Source organism: Talpa europaea (assembly GCF_964194135.1).
Source record: "Talpa europaea genome assembly, chromosome: 4".
Classification (NCBI taxonomy): Eukaryota; Metazoa; Chordata; class Mammalia; order Eulipotyphla; family Talpidae; genus Talpa; species Talpa europaea.
This window is the reverse complement of record NC_140070.1, coordinates 91,572,016-91,599,058: the sequence shown is the minus strand read 5'-3', so window position 1 is coordinate 91,599,058 and position 27,043 is coordinate 91,572,016. Positions and strand designations below refer to the sequence as shown.

At 38.5% G+C, this 27,043-nt stretch overlaps 1 pseudogene across 1 annotated transcript in view; it reads left to right on the top strand.

Moving 5' to 3' along the window:
• The window catches only part of LOC311170264 (small ribosomal subunit protein eS1-like), a 65,260-nt pseudogene extending 40,266 nt beyond the window's left edge, over window positions 1-24,994 (top strand). The window contains exons 3-4 of the transcript in view: window positions 23,974-24,285; window positions 24,576-24,994. The product of the transcript in view is annotated as a small ribosomal subunit protein eS1-like (transcript). The remainder of the gene's footprint in view (window positions 1-23,973; window positions 24,286-24,575) is intronic.
• The last annotated feature ends 2,049 nt before the right edge of the window (window positions 24,995-27,043 follow it).

The window sequence follows — 27,043 nt, the reverse complement described above, 5'->3', positions numbered from 1 at the left end:
TCAAAACAGTGACTGCAACCCATTATAGGACTGTGAGGAGGACAAAACTGTTGGGGAAAACAACTAAAAATAAAAATATCATATGACCCATCAATCCCACTCTTGGGCATCTATCCAAGGAACATTAAACCATCAACTCAAGAAATGGTATGATTATAGAGTGTTTATTGTATCACTATTTACAATAACTAGGACATGAAAATAACCTATATATATGGCCACTGACAGAGAACTGGGTCAAGAAGAGATGGTATGTCCAGCAATGGAATAATTTTTTGGCCATAAGGAAAGACAAAATGTTGTCATTTACAGCAACATGGAAAAAAATTCAAGGGACTTATGCTTAGTAAAACATTCAGAATGACGAAAACAAAAACTATAACTTTACATAGTTGACAACTCACCAAAGCAAGATTAAAGAACTATCAGGCAATAATAAAGTGAGGCTTCTAAGGAGAAAGGGTCAAAGAGATATAAGGAATGGTGGGGAGCGGGGGGATTAGGAAACAGAAATAACGTGAAAAATCAAGAGAGGAAAAATACAGACTGTAAATATAAAAAATATGTAAGTCCCCTGAATAGGCAAGATTTATTTTTTAATACTCAACAAATCCCATATATTTAAGATAGGCCTGTAAACTTCACACCACATTTTTACTTTGATCACTGCTACAATACACTTCATTATCTAATATTAGCAAATTATATAACTAGGCTACTAAGCCTTGAGAAGAGCAATAAAGGAAGTGAGGTAAGAAAAAGGGAATAGAAAAAAATATTGAAGCAGAGATCATTCTCTAAAGAACAGCCACACAGCATTTATATGGAAGCAAAGCACACACATACCTTCACAGCCCACATTACATCATTATTTAACAAGGCAAGGAAAACATATCAGCATAAAGTTTACAATCCAAAGTTAAAATTTTTTAAAGTTACAACTATTCAAATTGCTTAAAAAAAGTTTTATAACTTAAATTTGTAAGCATTATACTGGTACACTATAATCCCAGAAAAAACATTAGCATAGAAAGTACTGCACAATTTACATGCCAACAGCTTTACAGTAGGAAAATGCTAGAAAGACAATAATACTTATACTAATATATTATGAGTAAGACCCTAGCAAGGGAAAAAACTGTTCTCCACTCATATCTTAAAAAAAAAAAAAAAAAAAAAAAAACAAGGGAACAAAAAACATAAAGAAAGAACTCTTCTTTGTTGCAATTTATGTCTAGAAGTTGTGCTAAAATTAGTATTAATTATTTGGCATTTGGGAAGCTGTGGGTTTTCAAAGATGGCTACTTAGCTGGCAGGCTAAAATAATCTTTCAATGTTAAAATACATATGTATGTATGTATGTATGTATATGTGTATATATATGTGTGTCTATATTAAAAACAGTTGTGTGTGTATACACACACACACACATATTTCATCTTATTTTTATAAACATTGGATACAAGATAAAACTAAATACAGGGCCTCCCCTGGTGGCGCAGAGGTTGAGCGCTGGGCTGCAAAGCTGCCCGCAGCCTCTGCCCCCGACCGCCGGGGATCCACATGGCGCGCAGACCTCTCCTGCAGCGACCGCTGCTCCCCTCAGCAGTGTATTTCATCAGTCTGCCTGTTCTGTTCCCCGCTTTGGCTCTGCTGAATTCTCTCACCCTCCTGCACTTCTGACTGTACCCAGTGCTTGTATAAATAAATAAATCTTTAACCCAAAAAAAAAAAAAAACACTAAATACAACATGACTTAAAAATAAAGAGGAGAATTCCAGGAAAAAAAGCAAAAACAAAAATATAGTTTCCAGGGCCTCCCCGATGGCGCAGCGGTTGAGCGATGGGTTGCAAAGCTGCCTGCCGCCTCTGTGGCGCCGGTTCAATCCCTGGCTGCTCCCTGGCCACCGGGGGAGGGTCCCGCATGGCACACAGACCTCTCCTGCCGTGCCCGCTGCTCCCCTCAGCAGTGTATTTCATCAGTCTGCCTGTTCTGCTCCCCGCTCTGGCTCTGGTGAATTCTCTCACCCTCCCACGCTTCTGACTGTACCCAGTGCTTGTATGTATAAACAAACAAACAAACAAATAAATCTTTAAAAAATATACATATATAGTTTCCAGATATGCCATGAGTGGTGAAAATTCTTAAGGTAAAACTGCACAAATTTCTGCCAAATACTATCAAAAAGACGCAACTGTTTTGCTAAATAGTTGGTTTCTAATGGAAGTGCTTTAAAAATATTTCTACTAAGTAAATGTATTTTGTTGAACAGAAAGTTTACCAAAATACCTGATGACCTGCAAGCTAAGAAAAAATGATTCTTCTCCTAAGTCTTTAAAATAAAGACTTTTTTTAAAGTTCTTTTTCTTTTTTCAAAAAAGAAATATTTTGGCTCAATATAAATATCGCACTAAGTAAACATAAAATAAACATGTTTTACACAGATGCCACTACAGATGTAGCAATACTGTATACAAATTGATAAAATCTAAATTCTATTAAAGTTCCTATTAAAAACATGTTAATAATTATAATGACACACCATGAAGAGTAATTCTTTCTGAAAAATATCAACTATTCCACACATGATACAATGCCTGATTAAGAATTAGATTCAATAAATTTTACAATTCTGCCTTGCTGCTGATAAATTTTATTCTTTATGTATACACATCAATTAATTTTATTTTAAATTCTGCTTGCAAAGTAAAAGAAACAGCCAACTCAAGGGTATTAAATATCAGGTATATATGCAACATACAAAAACTGAACATCAGCTCATGCCCATAGCAGAGGAGACCAATTAGGAAACCACTAATTATAACGTGGCATATAATTCCATTCTCAAAGCTACTTTTTAAAAATCTCTGCTTAATTCCACAATTATTATCTGTCTAGTATGTGCAAAGCATTGCAGGCCCTGGATGACACAAGAATGAAGAAAATACAGTTCCTTTACTTCATACTTGGTAAGAGCAAGGCACAGAATAAAGGATCACAGGAGGGGAATACCCAAGTTTAGGAATTCTGCAAGAGATTGCATCACCAAAAAAAGAAATGGGGAAAAGGCTATTCTTTTCCTAGAATGCAGGGTAAAAGGTCTTACATTTCTCTTACCCACCCTAAACTTCTGAACTTAAGAGTAGACACTTTGTGAAAGTTCAATACATGAAAAGTATGATTAAAGGTATTTTAAGGCAAATCGCCTATGAAAAATTAGAAGGCTGATTTGAATTTGCTCCTAGCTGAATATATATAACAAAACTCATTCAACAATTATCTATGATTAACAACTGAAAAAGTTTGCTTCAGACCAGATGCCAGTTACACTTTAGATCTTTCAGTTTTAAACATTTGTTTGCATAATCACAAAAGACTGAAATCACAAAATTAATATTTTAATTAAAATATTGACCATTTACTATTTAAAAACCATAGGGTATTTTTCATGTGAGCACATCTATTATATCAATCATATTTTTGGTAAATACTTACCTAATTAAGAATTCAACTAAAGTTAAGTGTGACTAACTGAATCAATTCATAAATGAACACTGTCTTATCCTACATCAAAATCTTACCTTTTAGGTAAAATAAAACACAGTGTTAACATACATTATCATAGGGCCTCCCTGGTGGCGCAGCGGTTGAGCGCTGGGTTGCGAGGCTGCCTGCGGCCCCTGCAGCACCGGTTTGCTCCCTGGCCACTGGAGGAGGGCTCCACATGGCATGCAGACCTCCCCTGCAGCCCGCTGCTCCCCTCAGCAGGGTACCTTGGTCCCTCTGCCTGCTCTGCTCCCCGCTCTGGCTCTGGTGAATTCTCTCACCCTCCCGTGCTTCTGATTGTACCCAGTGCTTGTATAAATAAATAAATCTTAAAAAAAAAAAACATAAACAAAAGCATTCTGGATGATCCTGAGGGTAATCAGTTATAAAAAAAAAATACATTATCATATAAACATGTACAAGATAACAATACTGAACATTCAAAGAAATAGGGAGATAGTAAAAATAAGGGGGAAAAATTAACCAAAAAACCCTGGATTCAAGACCTATAAAATGCTAGCACAACATAAGCAAAGTCTTAAAAATTCAATAAAACAGAAAAAATAATAAGTAAACTATTTTTTCATTTTAAAAAGGCATGATGCATAGTCTACTTTTGTAACAATCCTTCATAATTTCCTGTATCTGAGATTTGATTCTGTAACTGATGTCAAGTTGTTAACATGAATTAGATCCAATTAACTGTCTTTATTACACCATAAGTTTAACTCATATTTTAGGTAAAAGATAACTGGTTTTGAAAAATCTACACTGATTTAAAATGAGCTTCTCAAATACAATCCAAAATGGTGGGGGAGAGGGTATCCACTGCCATAAATATGTATGCACTTATATAATTTAAAAATACCCAGAACTTGCCACCTTATTTTTTTAAGATTTATTATTTTTATTTATTTATGCATACAAGAACTGGGATGTAGGCCAGAAGTGTGGGGGGTGAGGGGATTCACCAGAGGCACAGTGGAGAACAGAATAAGTGGATTGACTGAAGTACACTGCTGAGGGGAGCCACGGGCGAGTCAGAAGAGGTCTGCTGTGCCATGTGGGTAGCTCCCTGGCCAGCTGGGGGGATAGAACTGGTGCTGCAGAGGATGGGGATCGCTTCATAGTGCTGTGCTTAACCCCTTGTACCACCAGGGAGGCATGCCACCTTGTATTCTTAAAACTAGATTTGAGAAAACTTACTTGCATAGAAAATGATAGTAAAACAAAAAGATACTCAATCCACAATAGGTTCTTTTTTAATGTCCCACAGGACGCTGAGAATACACGCACAGAATGAAGGCAAAAAGAGGATATAACTCCACATCTGACTAAAATCCAGCTACCCAAAGTGAACAGACTGTAAGGATTAAACTTTAATTTCTTCTCTCTGTTCATAAAAAGAGACACTCTCAACCTAGGTTAAGTGTCTATGTAAAAAGAAGCATAAAGAAATCTGTTAGTATGGGAGGGACTGCAGGGCATCCATCAACATTTGTTTGAAAAGACCTGCCAGGCTCTCCAGAGTTACACTTAAATAATGTGACCCTTCCAGACAGGACAATAAGGAGACAGATTAGACTCTTCAGGGGGTGATTCATCCTTAGATACATGGGAAGAGGGAGAACCAATATAAAGCTTGGACCCTTCATGTTTGCTTAAGCATCTGGGCAGTTCTTTCCGTGACCCTGCTACTCACTAGTGGGTGTAAGGTAACTAAGGTTCCGGAACAAGTTGGTTACAAAGGTTCCAGATTGAGCACACAACTCGTCCAGCACACAACCCACCTTCGACAACAGCACCTGCTCTAGTCTGAGCAGGGGACAAATCTCAGTGCATGATATCCCAGGGTGCTTACTCACCCCCTTTATGAAACCTATCACCTAACTTTGATTTCAAAAAAACCATTTAACAAAACCAATATAATGAAACAGTAAAAAGAAGATGTTAAAAGGAAAGCAGCTCACCTCAACAAGTCTAGAGGAAATACAATATGAAGCTGACTGAGAAAAGGGAAGGCATGCATTCTATACAGATAACTCTTCTCAGCATGTACAGTGCTTCTCTGGTTTTTTACCAATCCATAACTTGACAACTACCACTCCAGGGCTGGAGGAGAAAATGAGAGTTACTGCATCAGTGACAAAATCTTTGGGGACCAATATTTAAACCACTACCTTTCTTAATAATCCAAAAGTCTCAAGATCTTAACCCATCAGGATCAGGTAGCTGCCTCCTGCAAATGCCTTGTGAATCCACTCTTGGCAAGCCATCACTCTCCTGCATTTCACTAGATGGGGAACAGGGCACAAGCAGGTGACCAGCCCACACTCTCCCTGGCCCCGGGAACAGTCATCTTCTCTCCTCTGCCCACAGTGAACCTCAAGGCTGGCTTCAAGAGGAAGCAGAACCTCGCTGTAAACAGAGTGGGCTGTGCTCCCTCCTTCCTGCAGATGGAGGCAGATGGGGAAAGAGCCAAGTGCCCCTCTGCTCTCTCAGGAAACAGACAGGAAAATGAAGCTACATAAAGCCCCATGCTTCTGGAAAATGAGAAAGGAGGCAAATGCAGTTGCTACTATTTTCAAAATACTATAAAATTCTAAACTGGCCACTAGTACATGTGATTTTTTTGTGTGTTTGCGCACAAAACCTGAGGAGAAATACAATAGGTTTCCAATAACTTTACCCATTGACAAATGAAGTTTCAACTCTACCCTCTTCTTCCAAAATTGTCTGTGTCCCCACCGGCTAGAAGGCAGTGTGGTAAAATGTCCTCTCCTCAATGAATTTATATTCAAGTTGCTTTCCCTCTGTAGCTCCTCGCTGTTGCCTGGAAACAGGAAACCCTTCCCACCTACATGCTTCCTGACTGCTCCCCCCCACCCCCTCTTACAGTACAGTGAATGTACCTGGCCACGCTTCTAGATACTGTTTATCTTAAAGAAGAGCTGATTCTTTTAAATTGAGCAACAGCAGGAATTTTGTCATTCAACTGTTTGGGGAGAACATTCAAAGAAATTATAACTTCATAGCAATTCATAACAAACAGATTAGTATTGAAAACTTGAATTACTTAGGCAAGAAAACAAGGGGGGAAAAGCACTTTACCTAAAAGCATTTTAAAATGGTGAATGTTAACACCAATGTGGCAAATAAAAACTAAAGTTATCCTGAGTTGTTTTTTTTTTTTTAACTCCTACTTTGCACCTCATTGGTATATCTTTGAAAACCTTAATTTCTCAGGGTAAAGAACACCATGTCTTACCAGACCTCTCAGGTAGAATCATCCTGGTCAACCAGGGGCCAAGCTCACTTATTTGATCTTTCTTACCCATTCTTTAAGCATGGATTACTTTTCATTTAAGTTTATTGTAGCAACAAGAACTATTGCTATTACTGTCAATTACTTAAAAAATACCATGTGCCAAGAAATATAGGAGCTATTTACATATTACATATATCTCGATTCCTTTCATAACTCAATGAGACAGGTACTATTACTGCCCCATTTTAAATAAGAAAAAACTGAGATTTAGAGTTTCAATAACGTGCCCCAAGTCACACACAGTTAAAGTAAATCTCAAATTCTTCTCCCAGAAAAACAAAAGCAGAGTATCTTTATATTCTATTCTATACTCTGTAATACTGTTTCCTCCTTGGAAACATTTTGACAAATAAGACCAAATTTAAAACCAAATGTGCACTGGGCCTCCCTGGTGGCACAGCGGTTGAGCACTGGGTTGCGAAGCTGCACGCGGCCTCTGCAGCGGAGGTTCAATCCCAGGCTGCTCCCCGGCCACCGGAGGAGAGTCCCACATGGCGTGCAGACCTCTCCTGCCGCCCGCTGCTCCCCTCAGCAGTGTACTTCGGTCCTTCTGCCTGCTCTGCCTCCCGCTCTGGCTCTGGTGAATTCTCTCACCCTCCCGCGGTTCTGACTGTACCCAGTGCTTGTATGTATAAATAAATAAATAAATCTTTAAAAAAAAAATGTGCACTAACTTGCTAGGTGAATTAAACTGTGTAGTTCACGCTCACACCATCAGTATCATACACAGGTCCACCCCCTCTGACTTAGTAACCAACAGGTGTATCGGGGAGTCTTTCTAGTATTAATTAATAAGACTTAAGGCAACAAATTTTATGTGCCTTTCAGAGGTGCAGTAAAAACATAAATTTCTTCTTGTAATTGATTTTCTATATAAAGATTTGGGAGGCAAAAAATCTTAACATAAATACTACTCAGTACCTTTAGTCAAAAATACCAGGCCCTGGGCCTCCCCGGTGACGCAGTGGTTGAGCACTCAGTTGCGAAGCTGCCCACAGCCTCTGCAGCGCTGGTTCGATCCCAGGCCGCTGGGCGAGGGTCCCACATGGCACGCAGACCTCTCCTGCCGCCCGCTGCTCCCCTCAGCAGTGCACTTCGTCAGTCTGCCTGATCTGCTCTCCATTCTGGCTCTGGTGAATTCTCTCACCCTCTTGCGCTTTTGACTGTACCCCAGTGCTTGTATAAATAAATAAATATATCTAAAAAAAAAATACCAGACCCTAATACTAACAAACATAAAACTCAGAAGGTGAGGGGCCTCCCGGTGGCGCAGTGGTTGAGCGCTGGGTTGCGAACCTGCCTGCAGCCTCTGCGGCGCCAGTTCGATCCCCAGCTGCTCCCCAGCCACTGGAGGAGGGTCCCACATGGCGCGCAGACCTCTCCTGCGGCCCGCTGCTCCCCTCAGCAGTGTACTTAGGTCCTTCTGCCTGCTCTGCTCCCTGCTCTGGCTCTGGTGAATTCTCTCACCCTCCCGCGCTTCTGACTGTACCCAGTGCATGTATAAACAAAAAACAAAACAAACAAATAAATAAATAAACATGCCTCTATAAAAAAAAAAATTAAAAAAAAAAAAACTCAGAAGGTGAAAATAGCTACACAGATAGATGATACATCAATCTTCGGAATACTGATTGTACTTAAATAATACTGAATGTCAGAAAACAAACTTGCATCACAAATTTATCCAGCTCACAATTCATCCTACTAACACACTCTTGTTCAAAATTCTATAAATCCTGATATATTGGCCTTTATATGTATGAAAAACACCAACAAATTTAAGTTCACCTTAAATCAAACAAGTAGAAAAGACTGCTAAAGTAAAAGAAAACTAAAAACTGCTCCAATATCAGTCGATTACTCAATTAGTAAGGTTAATAAGTTGAAAACATAAACTGCTATTAAGACTTTCCAATAACACATTCTCCGGTTTTTAAAAAATCAGTTATTCACTCAACAAAATAGAGGTAGCATTTTGATTCTTAAATATATCGAAGCAATCACTTATGTTTGTGCCAACAAAATCATAACATAGCCACTTAATTCTAAGCACACCCCACACATGGGACTGGATTCCAACTGCCAATAAAATAGCCATTAATTCTAAGCAAACCCCATACATGGACTGGATTCCACTTGTATGTAGCACTGTTGATTTACCAGTCACCTCAACTTCAGCATATCTGCCTGAGCCTCAGTTTCCCTACATCTGCAAAGATAACAATGGCAACTCCACTCTATCAATGTGTTGCTATAGAAATCAAGAGTATGGATGATATTAATACATACAACATTTGGTGTTTTTGTTTTTATTCTTCTTTTTCTGAACTAACATTGTATTACTTGGTTCTCATCACATTTTAAATTGTCAAACAAGCTCTCTTGAAGTCAGCACTCCTATAATTCTGGCATAAATGTTTCACTTACCTACATTTAGAAAACTTGCCTTTTCGTTTTTATTAAAATTCCAGGGATATAATATTACTAGATACTATATACCTATGAAAATGATTTAAATTAAACATAATTAAGTGAAATTAGTAAAATGGGCCTCCCTGGTGGTGCAAGGGTTGAGACACAGCCTATGAAGCTATCTGCAGCCACTGCAGCACCAGTTCAATTCCTGGCCAGCCAGGGAGAAACCCACATTGAGCAGCAGACCTCTCCTGATGCGCCCACTGCTCCCGTCAGCAGTGTACTTCCGTCAATCTCTGCCTGTTCTGCTCCCCACTCTGTCTCTGGTGAATCCTCTCACCGCCCCACACCTCTGGCCTTGTACCCTAGCTCCTGTATGCATAAATAAATCTTTTAAAAAAAAAAAAAAGAAAGAAATTAGTAAAATGACCACTATTATATCTACAGATAATATTAGAAATATTTTTATTTACAAAATGTTCGGCCATGGAAACTGTACTTACACAAAGTCAAAACCACAAACCTAAAAGAAATTGGTGGATGTGGTATTTCAATAAGAATTATTATAACTTGCATAATTCTGTATGTTACTTCTATTATAGAGAGCCATCCAAGTCAGATGGTCAGTATGGGGCACGACTGATGGTAAATTCTACCAGAAAATGAATTATCTGTAAGTTGGTAAGTTTTGTCCCCCTTAAAACAAACCTTTGCCATTCACTGTAAAATATAGTCTAATATATATCTTATTCACCAGAAAAGTGGTATCAAGCAAACCCTGGATAATTAAACTGTTCATAAATACTGGCTACAGAATGAAGGAATGCTAAGTAAGTATGAACAGATACTAAGTATTTTTTAGACCTCATATGGCTCATAATTTCATATACAACTAAACAGTCTATACCTTCATGAAGTAGTAAAAGGGAATGGACAAAATGGAGAGGATAACTGAGTAGCTTACTACTTTTAACTGAAGTTGTATAAAAATTAGACACCTAGGGGCCTCCCCAGTGGCGCAGCGGTTGAGCGCTGGGCTGCGAAGCTGCCCGCAGCCTCTGCAGCGCCGGTTCAATCCCCGGCCACCCGGCAAGGGTCCCACATGGCGCGCAGACCTCTCCTGCCGCCCGCTGCTCCCCTCAGCAGTGTTCATCATCACTCTGCCTATTCTGTTCTCCGCTCTGGCTCTGGTGAATTCTCTCACCCTCCCGTGCTTCTGACTGTACCCAGTGCTTGTATAAATAAATAAATAAATAAATCTTAAAAAAAAAAAAAAAGGAATACAAATGATGAAGTCATTAGAAATTAAAAAAAAAAAAAATTAGACACCTAAAGAGAAAAGTCTTTACAATATATTTTATCATCAAGTTCATCGAGACAAAAGTGTTTTTTAGGCCAAGATTATCCAGATAATAGTCCCAGTTTTGCCACTAAGGCTAAAAAGGTAGAAACAGTATTTAATTGCCAACTTCTTTGTAGGCTTATGCATTTCTTTGGTTCTATAACACTTTTCATTCCTCCTCTAATCTTAAGCCTGAGACAGTTCTATACCCAGAGTGTCAAAACCTGGGTATTCAGACACTAGCAGCTAGCACAGTACCTCACCAACTCCAAAAGTCCACTTGAGTTGGCTTATACTGCCCTCTACAGCCTTATGTAATTCCTCCTGAAAAATAAGTTTATATTTTTGTAATGTGGAAGGACAACACAGCAAGGGATCTAGAGATATTTTTCTGTATTCAGTTTCATTTCTAAACCACATTAAACTTAAAAGCTGGATTTTTAAATATTGTTACATACCTTTTACCCATTTTTATTCATGAAGTTCCTAATGAGGAGTTTCCTTTATTCATTTCAACAAATAATTAGAGTGATTATTATGCATGACACTGTGCTAGGTGTAAGAAGTGCCAAAATATGTATGACATGATCCTTTATCCTCATTTTTCCAAAGAAAAGATTAAACTTTAATAGATAATAAAGATAAATATACACTCAAAATTACATTTTCTGAAAGATAAGTGTAAAACTGTTACATTGCAAAGGTGAAAGAACCTGTACCCAAATATCACTTAACTCAATGTTATCTTGGAGTAAGACAATGCTGGGTTAGAATCAGGAGTATTCTATTTCTAGCTATGTGATCATGGACAAGTTACTTAACCTTTTGGGGTCTCAATTTTCTTATTTACATAATAGGGATGCAATGTTTGTAATTCTTACTACGGTTTTTTTAAAGAATGAGAAATCAATCCTAAGCAAGTGCTCAATGTTACAGGTATTATTTTTATTATCATTTGTGTTTTCCAAACCCAAAAGACATATGGTCTAAAACCTCCCTGGTGGCGCAAGGGGTTAAGCACAGCACTGTGAAGCTATCCCTACTACTTAAGAAAACAATGAAGAGATTTTCAATTAGAGTGGTATCAGAAAACTAAAACTGTATTTCCTCTAAAATCCACTGAAAACAGTTAATAAAACTAAATGTTTTATCTGTATTTTCATTTTTAAAACCAAAGCAATATTTTCACAAACACTATATATAGTCATTATTTACACCTCAAGAAATTTTAAGTTTACACAAAGATACCAGGTGATTTGACTAAATCTTCAAGAATTCATGGAAAACATTTCACCTCCATTTATCATAATTTGATTCTTTTTGCTGTTTGAATTTAATCTATGCATATATTAAAGGATCACAATTTTGAAATGTTGAAAAACAGTTGCATTAATGTAGGTTGTTAATTATGATCTTATTCCAGTGAAAGGGTGTAAAATGGAATAGAATCTTTTCATTGTTTTTATTTGGTTAATCTGTTTATTACTTATTTAGGTAACATTAAAAATTAATACATGAATTGCAAATTTACTTAAAATTTTTAAATAAGCCAGTAAACACAGGTATTGGTACACTGGTAGTAAATACACCAGCTTCTTTTGAAGACAAAAACTAAAACACAGTAGCTCATTTAACAAAAATTTATGTCAAAAATGTATTGAGTGAGGGAATTGGATGAAGGTGGTCAAATGGTACAAATTTCTGTAAGATAACTTAACAGACATTTTTGCTTTGTAGTCTTTAAAATGGTCCTCTTAATATAAGAAGTAAAATAGAGATATCAGGAAGGATTTCCAGAAGAGTAGATTTCTTAGTCATATTTCAATAGATATAATCTTTTATTTGAATGGTTGATAATTTAAAAGGTACTTTTTAAGATCAGCCTATTTACACATTTCTACATCAGACACTGAAATAATTATACCATATTGATGGTAATTTTAACCTTTTCTTGAAAAGAACTTGCAAACATACTGATGGGAAGAGGTTAGAGAGAAAGAAGTTAATATATTGACAGTTTACTTGAAATTATAAAATATTTAGATAAAAGACTAACATGTAATTACATTTAGCTATCTCCAATGTATCTCAGAAATTTTGGGATTCCATAAGGAATAACAATTCCAGTTAAACAGCCCTCTGTTCAGCTTGGGTTGTCTCCAGATAATTTATTAAATGAGTTTTAATGTATTTTCTCTTATTTAAAAAAAAATTAGTAACTGCCACAAATCCCTTCTCTAGGAATTTTTGATAAGAAAGAACCATCTGGGGCCTCCCCTGGTGGTGCAGCAGTTGAGTGCTGGGCTGCAAAGCTGCCTGCAGCCTCTGCAGCGCCAGTTCGATCCCCGGCCACCGGATGAAGGTCCCACATGGCGCGCAGACCTCTCCTGCCGAGCCAGCTGCTCTCCTCAGCAGTGTATTTCAGTAAACCTGCCTGCTGTGTTCCCAGCTCTGGCTCTGGTGAATTCTCTCACCCTCCCACGCTTCTGACTGTATCCAGTGCTTGTATAAATAAATAAATGTTTAAAAAAAAAAATCTGAATATTGCACATACAAAAAGCTCTGGAGACACTGAGTTTCAGAAGAGGTCACCAGCACGTGAGGTTCTATTCAGGAATAACTATACCATCCTAAGTGCCCTGAAGAAGGGAGGGTGTTTTATGGGTAATATTTTCAGTCTCAGTCTAGCATGATATAATTTTCCCAAACCCCTGTTTACCCTTTCATATTATGTTGCTAAGTGATTCCTTCACAAAATAGGTAACTTTTCCTTTCAGAAAGAGTCAATGCTCTGCACAGTCAATGGCAAGCAGGAGAGAACCTGCACCAATGGTATATCCTGCCCAGGTAGTGAACCCCCAATGGATTTAATGATTTGCACACTCAGGCACACAAACAGGGACTAAACACTGACCAGGGAAAAACATTTGAAAAAGAAATTACTCTAAGAAACACAATCAAGGGTAGGCCAAACATACCTCTCTTGAAAATCTGTTGATTTTCAGAGCCTCCCTGGTGGTGCAAGGAGTTAAGTCACAGAACCATGAAGCAACAGGCAGCCACTGCAGCACGAGTTTGATCAACCCCCCGCCCCCGCCAGTAGTGAGCTAACCCCCATGGTACAGCAAACCTCTCCTGTCTTACCAGTCAATCCTCCTATTCTGTTCCCCACTCTGTCTCTGGTGAATCCTCCCACCAGCCGCTACACCTCTGGTCTGTATCCGAGTTTTTATATGCATAATAAAATAAATCTTAAAGAAAATCTGTTGATTTTCAAGTTTGAGAAGCCAGTAGGAGAACCCGTGATGAAAGATTTGTTTCTCCAATGAATTTCAACAACTACAGCAGCATGATCACTTGCTTTCAGAAGAGTAAAATATCATTTTTTTTATGACTACAGTAAGGAAATTGCTGAATTAAATTAGTAACAGTTGAAGTAATCCTGTAAAGTTGCTGGTTATCATATATAACAAGTTTGTTAATGTTGTGGGAATTTCATCCCCACAACACTATAGCAAAGTGGCTTTTTTTTTTTAAATATTTATTTATTTATTTATGCAAGCACTGGGTACAGTCAGAAGCTCAGGAGGGTGAGAAAATTCACCAGAGTGAGAGCAGGGAGCAGAACAGGCAGAAGAACCGAAGTACACTGCTGAGGGGAGCAGCGGGCAGCAGGAGAGGTCTGCGCGCCATGTGGGACCCTCCTTCAGTGGCTGAAGAGCTGCAGGGGTGCGAACCGGCGCTGCAGAGGCTTCGGGCAGCTTCGCAACCCAGCGCTCAACCGCTGCGTCACCGGGGAGGCCCCAAAGTGGCATTTTTATAACAATTTTGCTAATTAAAAAAGTGAAGCTTAAACAGAGACATCAAGTAAGCCAGTCATAATACAATTAAATGGTAGTGAAACAAGATCTGAACTCAGGTCTACTACATACTACATGTTTATAACTGGACCTATATTTCACATGTTCTTCAAAATCATCTGGATATATATAAAAGAAGCATCTAAATCCTGGAAATCTAAATCCTGATAATGAAACTGTAGAAAGCTTGGAAATAAAAAAATGTACTTACTGAAATAGAGGACTGAATATTAGGACAACACTAAAAGAATAGCACTGAAGAATGATAATTTCCCCAGAATACAAGAAAAGGGGGATAACTGAGAGAAAAAAGTTATGAGGTGCAGAGGACAGATCTATTTTCCATCCCTCTATTAGCATTTCCAAGAGATGAGAACACAGAGAGTGTGTGTGTGGAAGAAAGGCAGTATCTGAAAACAGGGTATTTCAGAATTTCACATAATTGAAAATATGATTCCAGAAGGCATAAAGTCTCACACTGAAAGGAGTCAGTGAGTGCCAAATGGAATAACCGAGAACAACACACTTAGACATAGCACACAAATTTTGAGTGATAAGGATAAACCAAAAATCTTCACAATTACCTGGGGAAAAACACAAAAGTTTCCACAAGATACCAAACTTCCATTTTGAACAAAATAGAGAAGGAAATTTATATCTTTATCAACATTGTTTTCTTAAGTAGTAGGGATAGCTTCACAGTGCTGTGCTTAACCCCTTGCGCCACCAGGGAGGTTTTAGACCATATGTCTTTTGGGTTTGGAAAACACAAATGATAATAAAAATAATACCTGTAACATTGAGCACTTGCTTAGGATTGATATTTTTAAGGTTTAAACATAAGAATGAAATGGATGTATACTTAAGAAAATAGACAAGGAAGTGTATCAATGACATTAGGGGAGGAAAGGCCTTAAAATACAAAAAGAAAGAATAAGAAAGCAAAGACTGATAAAGTTGACCACATAAAAAAGGTGAGCATCCCCATGAAAAATGATAACATAAACAAACAAAAGAAAAATCAACTGTGAGAAATGTTATCTCTATTAATACACCAATATACCAGTATACCAGATGTAGGAATATACTGACTACACACACACACACACACACACACACAGAGCTCATTCAAAAACAACACTCTAAAATGAAAAGAAAGCCCCACAGTGAAACAGGTAAAAGGTATATAAGCAGGTAGTTCTACTTCATAGAAAATTACTGTTGAAATATTCAAACTACAGCAACATACCATTTCTTACACATCAGATTGGAAAATTTGTAAAATTTGGTGATAAGTATTGTAAACAGTAGGAAATATTGACTGATTTGTCTTATCTACATAAGTAAATGTACTGAAAGGTTTCTAAAGAATACACACCTAAATGAGAAATAGTATGTCTGTGAGTTCTGGGATGGTAGCAGAACATGAAAACTGAGAATGAAAGTCTAAAGGAAATGTGTTTTTGGGCCTCCCTGGTGGCGCAGCGGTTGAGCGCTGGGTTGCGATGCTGACCGCGGCCTCTGCGGCGCTGGTTCAATCCCCGGCTGCTCCCCGGCCACCGGAGGAGGGTCCCACATGGCGCACAGACCTCTCCTGCCGCCCGCTGCTCCCCTCAGCAGTGTGCTTCAGTCCTTCTGCCTGCTCTTCTCCCCGCTCTGGCTCTGGTGGATTCTCTCACCCTCCCGCACTTCTGACTGTACCCAGTGCATGTATAAACAGAACAAACAAACAAATAAATAAATAAATTTAAAAAAAAAAGAAATGTATTTTTATCTTTTGAATTCATTCAGCATTCATTCACATTTATTGAGTGTGTAATATGTGCCAGACCTTGTTATAAGCACTGAATATATGCAGCAACCAAAATAGACAAAAAGTCCGTTTTTATAATGTCCTTTCAAACTTGCAATCCAGCAAATAATTAAAATACTTTTTGTTTTAAATTAAAATAACTTCAGAAATTAATACTAAGAAAAATAAGACAAGATTAGATTTATTCTGGGATGACATTATCAATAAATGAAGTTGCACTGTGAGAAACAGTTGCCATATATATTAATAAACAAGATGTAGGAATAATATATAGAGTCTATAAAAGGTAAACCTCATTCAAAAACAAAGACCCACAAAAGAAAAGAAAGCCCGATAGTAAAAGGAACAAAAAAAAAGTATAAATAAATAAATCTTTTTTTAAAAAAAGAAAAATGTATTCATATATTACCTGTGAAACAGAAACATTACCTTTTAGAATTTTTAAAAATTTTCTTTTTTCTATAAAAAATTCAATACATTTAGTGAATTTATGCACAGAATAATATTTAAATTTCTGAAATTCCTGGATTAACCCTTTGCACTCCGCTTTCCCCTCTCAGGGGACATTGGAATTCTAGCATATCACTCGGATGTCCCCTCTTAGGGGACATTGCAATTTATTTGTGATTACGGGGAATTGAGGTTATTTCAACGCAACTTTTTGAGACATGCATGTTTCCCTGAAGTTTTATCTTGAAATGGCACAAGAAATTAAATCAAAATATCGTAAAATGGTTCGGAGTGCAAAGGGTTAAGGTTCCTAAAAGGCCAAATCCAACAGGATTTTACCAGAAAACAGGAATTCAATACAAACATGCATATTTTGTGATGAGATGTGTGCACTCACTGTGGGACCATGGGGAAGACAGCTGTCTTGTTCCCAAAAGATGGAGCTAAAAGCCCCACTGAGCTTTACAGAGGCGGTGAGCAAATTTCCATGGGTGTTGAGAAGGCAGAGAGGGGTCTCTAAGGCCACAGAGACTCAGAGAATGTCTGAAGTCTGAAGACACTCTCCTTTAACAGTTGCCACTACAACCCAAATCATGAGCTTCTCCCATGCAACAGCAAGAAGTCAAAGACTCCAGGTTTGTGGAGCTGACAAGACATCTAAACCAAAGAACCACACGTCAACAGTAAAATAACTTTCAGAATTTCAGCTCAAAACCAGATATTGGTTTGTCTGCTTCCCAAATATTTGCACAATACCACACATAAAATCTGTCCCCATATTGTGGAGGGTAAAAAAGAACTCTGATTGCTATAGTTTTGTGGTTCATTTGGTAAGGAAAGATAAACTCAAAAAACTGTTACTTTGTAGGTTGTATTACTATCTTACTAAAGTACTTTGTAGATGGCTGAAGCACCTTAACTTACTTCTTTTCATTTCAGCAGAAATATAAATGTGAGGGCCTCCCCCGTGGCACAGTGGTTGAGCGCTGGGTTGCGAAGCTGCCCGCAGCCTCTGCGGCGCCGGTTCGATCCCCGGCTGCTCCGCGGCCACACCGGAGGAGGGTCCTGCATGGCGCGCAGACCTCTCCTGCCACCCGCTGCTCCCCTCAGCAGTGTACTTCGGTCCTTCTGCCTGCTCAGCTCCCCGCTCTGGCTCTGGTGAATTCTCTCACCCTCCCGCGCTTCTGACTGTACCCAGAGCTTGTATAAATAAACAAATAAACAAACAAAAAAATAAATCTTTAAAAAAAAAATATATATATATATAAATATAAATATATGAATAGCACTCCCCCAGGTTTGGAATTTTCCTTTATTTTCATTCTAAACTTTGAAATGTAAAGACACATATTTACAAGTCTGATTAAATAAGTAGTTTCCAACACTAAAAAATCTCATCTTATTACACAGGACAACTACCAACATATTTAAAATTTTTAAAATCCCATTAAATAAATCCTGCTTTTCTATTTCTCTAAAGCAATTACAGACTCTGAAGAACTATGATTCTTTTAAGACACTTATGTCCACATCTGTCTACTACAAAACACATGTTCAAGGCATGAACATTTCAGTAAAGCGAAACTTCCCTTAAAACAAGTGTGTTTATTTGAACACACAATTTCAGAACCAAATCAACAAGTGTTTCACGGGTTCACGCTCATAAGGGATCACATGTGTGTTTATTTGAATGTAATCTCATTGACATAAACACAGCTGCGTTTATTTCAACGTGTGAGAATCCAGATCTACACGTTTGTGCAAGAATGAATCATGAAAGCATGACAGTGCATGGCAATGTGACTAGGAAATAGCACGCAGCACTGTTTCATCAAACATGTCACTGAAAATTTAATATACAACTAAAAGACGATTCGTGAAAAACTACAATTCAACATATCCTATGACATACTCAAGAATGTCAATTTACACTGTCAAATACTAAGCTGTTTATATTTAATTTGAAAAAATAAAAGGCAAAGAATGATTAAAAATCAGCATAAACCTACCACTGAAATTTAATGTTTTGATATACTTCAGGCCTTTTAGAAAACAATAAATGAAACAATACAAATAAATTGATGTCCTTCATTTTTCTCTTCCTTTCCCATGCATCTTCATCCTTTCCTCCTCAGAGTGGATATTGTCAGTATTTGAGCTAAACAATTTACGTTGTACCATTATCTGGGGTGTTTTTTAATACCTTTATACAGAAGACATTAAGGAAAAATGATTCTATGATTTTTCCATCAACTTTGAGATTGATCCATGTAAATTCACTTCTTTCATTTTAACGGCTTCATATTTATGCCATCATGTGAACACATCACAATTTTATCTGTTTCCCACTGGTGGTGCATGTTGTTGTTTCTATCTTTCCCTATTGCAAAACCATTCTCCCATTAATATACTTGTACACCTGCCCTTTTGCAGATGTTTGTACACTTTTGTAGGGTATAATCAGAGGAGGAAATGGCTGCATATCTCAACTTTTGCTAGTTACTGACAAGTTGCTCCCCTAATTGGTTGCATCAAATTACACTTGGATGTGAAATGGGCCTACATAACCAGGAAAATCTGTCTAAAGCATTCAAGGCATGGGTTTCTTTTTTTTTTCCTTTTCCCTTACATCATCATTAATTTTTGGACAGTATTTGATTTCTCCCTTCGTGTAGTTCTCCCACCACCATAGCACAAGGAATGGGTTTCTTAAACGGCAAAATTTCATTTACTCCACATGTTACACTACCCAGAATCATAGACTATGCAGACTTTCATGTTCTGCTTAGGTTACTTAGCACAGTAGTTCTCAGCAGAGGTGACTTTGCCTCTGCGGAGACATTTTGATTGTCATGACTAGAACAGTACAAGCATGTAGTGGCTGGAGGCCAGGAATGTCTAACGTTCCCTAGCATTACAACTTTTGAAGAACAAAATATTCACCTGGTTTGTTCTGGCGTAATCTGGAGACAAATTTACTTTCACTTTTTGGCCAAGTATAAATTCCAGAAACTCCTGACCTGCAAAAATCATTCTTTTCATAATAATAAGCAACGATCTTAGGAAGTATTTCTGACATCACTAACAGTTGGACTTAGGACAAGCAGAATGTGCCACATACAGTACATGAAGCTGTTCTAGAGCCCCATTAATCTCAGCATTTACAACATCTCTTCCTGAAGTAACTGACATACATATTTAAACTGAAACAACTGGAAATACAACTAAATCTGAGTCCTATGGCTTATCAGAAAGAAATCTTATTCTCACTTCCTAGTTGACTTTACTTAGTATTTTGGCTGACATTTTTGTCTTTTATTTACAAACCTAAGCCCTAGCAAGAGCAAAAAAGAAAGATTTTTAAACTGAACTATTTAATTGCCTCTTTTGGGGGAAAAAAAAAAGGCAGGAGATAAAGGTCAAGCTATTACCTATGAAGAGCTGAAAAGACATGTTTGCTTTCCAAGAGGATTTTTTTTTCCATTTTCCCACTCTATGTCCTACCCTGAATTAGAAAACGTAAAGGGTTTAATTTTCTCTCAATTTAACATGCAAAATACAACTTCACTCTTCATTTGGAGGCCATGCAAGTCAATGGATAAAAAAAAAAAAACTGAACAAGAAGTTAAGAGACCAATAATTTTAATCCTAACTGACAATGACCCACTCTTACTATTGCCACCCTTGACAATTTTATTATCAGTCCTTGTGGCTTTCAATAATTGCCTTGACAATGAAGTCTTCAAAATCTACATATCTATCTCTGAGTTTTAGTTCCACATTTCCAGCTACTTACTTGATATCTACACATAGGATGCCCTTTGCCAAACTCCACACTCCCAAACCTGCACTGCAATTTCTCCGGACATTCTCAAGTGCCCTCCACCAGGGAGCCTCCATTCATCTGTAAAAAGACTAGCATCCTCTTATCCAGCTTCTTCAAAAGCTTTCTCTCATTTATTCCCTGAACTCCTGTTCTGCTCCTTCTGTAGAATCTTTTCTATCAGATTCTTCTTTTCCCATTTAATTGCCACAACCAAATTCAGGTCCTAGTTTATCGTGTACACTCATTGCTTCCATTCATTCTTCTGCTTCTCCCCAGTTTTCTCCTCCTACGCCTGTTATATTAATCTTTCTGAAATATTGTTCCAACTACATTGCTTTCCAGATTAAAAATCTTCACCTGCCTGGCATATAAGGATATCCATGACCTGACCTCAAATCGTGAATGACTTCTCTCAGACTCTTCAATAAACCAAATTAGAGCAAAAAAAAAGAATAGTTTTCTACACACAAATCCACATTTGTGAGCTACTTTATGCCTTTTCTCAGGCTATTGTTTCTAACTAGTAATCCTCTGAAGATTTTACAAGTCCATATCTTATCCTACTTCAAGGCAAAATCAAGTGATACCCCTTTAATGGGAGTTTCTGTTTTCCCAAATCAGAAGCAATTCCCTCCTCTGAACTGTCCCTTGTTCATTTATGTCCCGCTAACTCTTTTTTTTTTTTTTAAAGATTTATTTATTTATTTATTTATTTATTTATTTATTTATATAAGCACTGGGTAGAGTCAGAAGCACGTGAGGGTGAGAGAATTCACCAGAGCCAGAGCAGGGAGCAGAGCAGGCAGAAGGACCAAAGTACACTGCTGAGGGGAGCAGCAGGCGGCAGGAGAGGTCTGCGTGCCATGTGGGACCCTCCTCCGGTGGCCGGGAAGCAGCTGGGGATCGAACCGGCGCTGCAGAGGCTGCGGGCAGCTTTGCAACCCAGCGCTCAACCGCTGCGCCACCGGGGAGGCCCCCCTGTTAACTCTTAATATCATTGTCACCACAGGAAAGAGTATAGCTAATGGTTAGGAAAATGTACTCTGGAATCACATTTTCTAAGTTCAAAGCCTACTTGGAGCTGGTTACAGAACTTCCATGCCTCAGTACAGAGGATGCCAGGATGCCCCACCCACAACTCCTTTAGCCCAGTATAACTGGCCAGCTGCTAGGACAGTGGATGCTGCCCAAGAGCTGCTCACAGCTACATAAGAGCTACCTTCTCCAGAGATTCTGGGAAAAGATACCCTCCCTGTGTGTTCCCCAGAGCAACCACCCCACCCACAGTCTGATGTGGACTACTGGCATGAACCCCTTCCCACTGGCAACTTTATGGTGTAATTCACACTCCAACACTCCCTGAAGGATCCTTCTGAGTCTAAATTTTTAACAAATCCAGATTTTGCCTGGTTTCATTCCCTACTCCAGTGACTTTCAAATTTACTATCAATCAGAATCACCCAGAAGACTAAAACCATGGACTTCTGCCCAATTTCCTTGAGTTTCTGATTCAGGGTTCCTAAGTGAGGCCCAAGGATATGTACTTCTAACTAGTGATGACACCACTGCTAATCCAGGGATCACTGCTCCCCTCCTTTGTCTACAGGTCTCTCTGGAGATCCTCTTTCAATAAACCACTTGCACAAAAAACCAGCAACTTGGGTTCTACTTCAAGGAACCCTGACCTAAGGCATACAGGTACTTCATGTATAAAATGGTCATATTAGTAATTAATTCAAGAAATTGTGAAGATAAAATCAGATAATGCATGCAATAGACTTAGAGTTGAACTGTGCCTATCACATAAAAAAGTTCTAAGTATTAATTACCATCATCAGTTCTCTTAACATTACTAATCATTCCCTGAGCACGGGATCTAGTCAACACCCATTGTTCAACTTTATATTCCCTACACTACCAGTATGGAGAGCGAAAATTAATCTAGGAGGCTTAATGTATTGTGTATCACAGTAGACACAACAACTAAAACTTATTCTCTATTTAAAAGGAGTTTTTATATATGCTCTCTGAAAGAACCTGGAAGAAAAGAAAGATCAAGCAGCATTCAGTTAGTCTCAAGCAGAGTTCAAGAAATGGCAAGGAAACACTAGAAGTGGATTTTCAGTGAGATTCAGTGGAAAGTAAAGTATCAAATGTTTTTTATATATAATATATATATCATGTGTATACATATATATATATATATGAGGCCTTACTATAAAAATGAATGAGAATGAATTTTTAATTTCCTGATCCTATACCTGTTGCTTGATTTAATATATTGTTTTCAATTTGCACTGGAAATCTTTGATGTTTAGGTAAACAATGGGCATTAGCCAACTTCCAGTTAATGCTAGACTTAAGCTAAAGAAAATTCATAAGATGGCTAACATTTTATAGTTATCCTATAGATGAAGCCCATATTACTCAAAATGGAATAATTATAACATGTTCACTGCCACCATCAAATAGAAATCACAAAATGAAATAGGAAAATATTCTTAAGGCATCAATTTTCATGATGGGAAATAATTTCAAACACTACTCTAAAACATGTAAGTATATTCCTGGCAAGTATACAAGTATATATTCTTTTTTTTAATTTATTTATTTATGCATACAAGAACTGGGGTAAAGGCCAGAGGTACAGGGGAAGGAAGGGCAGGTGAGAGGATCCACCAGAGACAGAGTGGGGAAGGTAACAGGCAGACTGACTGAAATACACTGCAGAGGGGAGCAGCAAATGAGACAGAAGAGGTCTGCTGTACCATGTGGGTTGCTCCCTGGCCAGCTGAGGATTGAACTCATGCTGCAGAGGCTGTGGACAGCTTCATAGTGCTGCGCTTAATCCCTTGTGCCACCAGGGAGGCAAGTATATATTCTTAAAGTATGGTTCTGTCAGTGCTAACAAATTCTATACTTTTGATCTATGCATTTCACTGTACGTCAATTTTATCTCAGTATTTTAAAAAAGATATACTTTGGAACAGAATTTAAAATTCAAATGGATTTTTAGGATAAGGCATTCTAGAAATTTCAAATCTGAGATTACAGCAAAAAATTTGAATAATCCCTCATAAGAAGGTAAGTGTATCTTTCCTGCCAATAAGAGACTTTGGTAGAAAAACCTGAGAAGCCCCCTTCTGGTTCTTTGAGTAGCACAGTGGTCCATAATGCCACCATTGCTAATCCAGGAGCCACTGCTCCCCAATCCTGGCTCCCTCCTTTGTCTACAGGTCTCTCTGGAGCCCTCTTTCAATAAATCACTTGCACAAAAACCAGCAACTCAGGTTCTGCTTCAAGGAACCCTGACCTAAGGCATACAACTTCTTGATGTATAAAATGGTTTTATTACTAATTAACTCAAAAGAGTACTGCGAAGATAAAATCAGCGCCTTATGAAAGGTGGCAAAAACGGAGCCAGTAACAAAGTAGTTGATCCATTTTCTAAGAAAGAGGGGTATGATATGAAAGCACCAGCAATTTTCAATCTAAGAAATACTGGAAAAACACTAGTCTCAAAAACTAAAGGAACCAAACCACATCCATGGCCTCAAGAGTCATATATTTAAAGTGAGTCTTGCTGATCTTCAAAATGATGAAGTCACATTTAGAAAATTCATGGTAGTTACTGAGGATAATCATAGCAAAAACTGCCTAATTTTCATGGCATGGATCCTACCCGAGATAAAATGTGCTCCATGGTCAAAAAAGGCAGACCAGGGCCTCCCTGGTAGTGCAGGCAGTTGAGCACCGCACTGTGAAGCTGTCCATAGCCTCTGCAGCGCGGGTTTGATCCCGGCCGGCCCGGCCAGCGAGAATCCCACATGGCGAGTAGACCTCTCCTGTCTCACCCGCTGCTCCCCTCAGCAGTGTATTTGTCAGTCTGCCTGTTCTGTTCCCCACTCTGTCTCTGGTGAATCCTCTCACCCTCCCGCGCATCTGGCCTGTACCTCAGTTCTTATACAAAAATAAAGAAATCTTTAAAAAAAAATGGCAGACCATGATTGAAGCTCATGATAATGTCAAGTCTGCTGACAGTTATTGCTTCATCTGTTCGGTGTTGGTTTTACTAAAAAACACAACATTCAGATTTGGAAGACCTCTTATGCTTAGGGCAACATGTAGCCAAATCTTGAAGATTGAAACCATGACCCAAGGGCTGCAGACAAATGGCATGAAAGGAGTGGTCAGTAAGTTAATTCACTGGGAAAAACACAAAAAAGGCTTGCCAATATTGCCATGATATTTTTACTAGAAAAGTAAAATGCTGAAGAAGCCCAAGTTTGAACTGGGAATACACATGGAGCTTCTGGTGAAGGTAGTAATTCTGGAAAAGCTACGGGGGATGAGATAGGTGCCAAAGTTGAAAGAGCTAATGGATATGATCCTTCAATTCAAGAATCTGTTTAAAATTCAGACTTTCAATAGTGACAAAGTCTTGTGATGTAAAAAAAGAAAAGAAAAGGAAAGAAAAGAAAAATTTGAGAAACAGAACATTAAGAAAACCAGATTCCTCTGAGTCTGGTTTATAGGTTTATTTAAGACATAGTTCCAGAATCTAATCAAAAAAGCTTGATTCCTGGGCCTCCCGGGTGGCGCAGCAGTTGAGCGCTGGGTTGCGAACCTGCCCGCGGCCTCTACGGCGCTGGTTCGATCCCCGGCTGCTCCCGGCCACCAGAGGAGGGTCCCACATGGCGCGCAGACCTCTCCTGCCGCCCGCTGCTCCCCTCAGCAGTGTACTCCGGTCCTTCTGCCTGCTCTGCTCCCCGCTCTGGCTCTGGTGAATTCTCTCACCCTCCCGTGCTTCTGGCTGTACCCAGTGCATGTGTAAACAAAACAAATAAATAAATAAATAAATAAATAAATAAATAAATAAATAAATAAATAAACATGCCTCTATTAAAAAAAAAAAAAAAAGCTTGATTCCTGAGTTTTGCAATATCTTCATTGATTATTTTATGCTGAGTCTTTTCTGGAAATTTAAATGGGTGACCTGGTAGAACTAGCACTTAAGACTGGTCTGTGAGTTAAAACACATTTCCTAAAGCAACCTCTTTAAAAGAAATACCAGAAAATCACCACAACCACAATAGTCCCAGTGGGGCAGCGCCACTGGTTCTGTTAATTAAAAGAAGAACTGCAGAAAGTTACCAGATACCTGTAAAAGCTGTTCAACACCCAGCATTTACATGTAATACTCTCTACAGGAAGAAGTGTTCAGAAAGTTTGTTCAGCAAAATGATTGTGGCTCAAGGCCAGCATCTGAACTGCATCTAATGGCCCCCAAAATGAAATAAATAGGACACATTCACACACCTCAAATTACTAATATAAACCACTTTATAAGTATATAAACCTATTGAGCAAACATTTATTGAATCATAAAGTTGAATATGCAGTGGATCCTATTAACCAATAATTTTCTAAAATGGAAAAAAAAGTCCTAGTATCTTTTTTTTTTAAGATTTATTTATTTTTATTTTATTTTATTTATTTATACAAGCACTGGGTACAGTCAGAACCGCGGGAGGGTGAGAGATCACCAGAGCCAGAGCAGGGAGCAGTGCAGGCAGAAGGACCGAAGTACACTCCTAAGGGGAGCAGCGGGTGGCAGGAGAAGTCTGCGCGCCATGTGGGACCCTCCTCCTGTGGCCGGGGAGCGGCCGGGGAGCAGCCGGGGATCGAACCGGAGCTGCAGAGGCTGCGGGCAGCTTTGCAACCCAGTGCTCAACCACTGTGCCACCGGGGAGGCCCAAGTCCTAGTATCTTGAAGGAACCGAGCAGGACGGCAACTTAGAGTGACATAACAGCAGAGCACATGAAAAACAGCTAGCAGACCCCTAAGCCTCCCAGGCCAGTACTTGATCTGAGAGAAGGGTTTATTGATGAGGGACTTTTTCCCCAGACACCAACCTCACAAGATTATGGACAAACTCCAAAACCTCCTATTTGCTATAATGCCCCATTATTTTTCTATCATATATTTATTTAAGTTACAGTTTTGTGTAAATGAGTATTTTCTATTTTCATCTCTGGGAATCAGAGTTTATAACATTTGTGCACTAATGCTTATGATAGGCAGGCATGGGGATAGCGAGTGGAATATTTGTCCAGAAATTTTTAGGGGTGTAAAAAATGGCTATTCGTTCAAATTCACAAGAATTTGGGTGAATGATTCTTTACTTTATCCATGATTTCACAGAAAAGATGTTTTCAGCATTCAAATCAAAATAGAGCCTCCTTCAGTTACAGCTCTGTACACCAGAGGTGTTTCAGATGCCTTTCCATGTGGCTTCTTTAACTCACATCTTTCCAACACACAGATAGATGCACACTGTATTTCCAGAAGATGGACATGTGTTCTTAAACATCAGTGTGATAGTATATTTCTTCAGCGTCTGGTTTTTGATGAATAAAAGTTTCTGTTGGACTTTTATGATCATAGCAGTGATCTGATCA